The following is a 1788-nucleotide window of genomic DNA, read 5'->3' as shown; positions in this document are numbered from 1 at the left end:
ACGGAGAGGCCAGCACGCCGGTCTAAACCTAAGCGCGCAGGGGTCTGGGCCCATCGCCCTGAGCACACCTGCACGTTGCGTACGCGGCCGGTGAGCAGACCTAGCAACCTCCATTACAAAGGAAGTTGCGTTAACGCAGTCCAACCCGGCGGGCGCCGCTCAGTCGCTGACGTCACGAAGTGCTTCGGCTGATACCACGACGTCGGGATACCCATAACTACTCCCGCGTAGATGGTTAGTGCGTATAGGCTCGTAGCCAACTCAGATCAAATACCAAGATCTCGTTAAGCGTGTTAAATATCCGCGAACGCCGAACAGGGCCAGGCCCACCTGTCTCCTAGGTGGTCTCAACCTGCCCTGTCGCTCCGCCACAAAGATCCACACAGAGGGCCGTCGGGACAAAGGTCCTTTCAGCCCCCAATCCGTGAATCACTCGCGGGTACTCTTCGAGCTGACCCGACTTTAGTCACCATCTGTATAGTATGTATGTACAGTATATACCCGTGATCACCTCCCGAGTGATCACGGCCCAATAGTATAGCAAGGCAGACTGACAAGAATGTAGGGCCAATAATGATAAACTAGCATACTATACTAAGCATCTAGGATTGCGGGTAAGGTATCAATGACTGTAGCAACAATGACAGGCTATGCATCAGAATAGGATTAACGGAAAGCAGTAACATGCTACACTACTCTAATGCAAGCAGTATAGAGTAGAATAGGCGATATCTGGTGATCAAGGGGGGGGCTTGCCTGGTTGCTCTGGCAAGAGAGAGGGGTCGTCAACTCCGTAGTCGAACTGGGCAGCAGCAGCGTCGGTCTCGTAGTCTACCGAAGAGAAGAGGGGGGAAGAAACAATGAATACCATGCAAACAGATGCATAAAGATGCATGACAAGACAAGTAACGGTGCTAGGGGTGCCCAATCGCGGTAGTAGGTGATACCGACGAATGGGGAAAACATCCGGGAAAATATCCCCGATGTTTCGTGTTTTCGGGCAGAGGAGCCGGAGGGGGAAAGTTGCGAGTTCGATAGGTTAGGGGTGTGTGGCGGACGAACGGACTGCGCATCCGGATTTGTCTCGTCGTTCTGAGCAACTTTCATGTAGAAAGTATTTTCATCTGAGCTACGGTTTATTTTCTATTAATTTTAAAAGATTTAAATCATTTTCAGGATTTATTTAATTATTTTAATGCAACATTATCCAGAACAGTGATTGCTGATGTCAGCATGACGTCAGCATGATGTTAGCAGTCAATAGAGGTTGACTGGGTCAAACCGACGTGTGGGTCCCGCATGTCATACTCTGTTTATTCTAATTAGGATTTAACTAATCTAATTACTGTTAATTAATTAACAAAAGTTAATTAGGTGAACTAAACATGATTAGTTAAGTTAATTTAATTTAGTTAATTAATTAATTTATTTGTTTTTATTATTTTTATTATTATTATTTATTTATTTTTTGCTCTGGGGCGTGGGTGGGGGCCACTGGGCAGTGGCCCAAGGGCTAAACCGGGTGCGTGCGTGCGGGTACCGGGCACAGGGGCTCGCGGGCGCCTGACCCATGCAGAAGCCGCGCGGGCATGGCTGGGCGCCGACGCCGAGCGCCGGAGACGGCCAGGGGTCAGCAGCGGAACGGGGGGCGGTGGCGCCGGCGAGGCAACGACAGGGGCGGCACAGGGATAGCGGCCACAGCAGGGGAGGCAGTGCAACCGCGGGAGGTCGGGGCGCGTACGAGGGGTGACCGGGGGTGAGCAACGGCACGCAGGCGCGGCCAAGGGC

The 1788-nt window shown here is 51.5% G+C and overlaps 1 pseudogene; it reads left to right on the top strand.

The window, feature by feature from the left end:
- Window positions 1-1570: 1570 nt before the first annotated feature.
- LOC123115341 (disease resistance protein Pik-2-like) overlaps window positions 1571-1788 on the top strand; it is a 12279-nt pseudogene continuing 12061 nt past the window's right edge.

Source organism: Triticum aestivum, chromosome 5B (genome assembly GCF_018294505.1).
Source record: "Triticum aestivum cultivar Chinese Spring chromosome 5B, IWGSC CS RefSeq v2.1, whole genome shotgun sequence".
In the NCBI taxonomy this organism is placed as follows: Eukaryota; Viridiplantae; Streptophyta; class Magnoliopsida; order Poales; family Poaceae; genus Triticum; species Triticum aestivum.
This window is presented reverse-complemented; position numbering and strand designations above follow the sequence as displayed.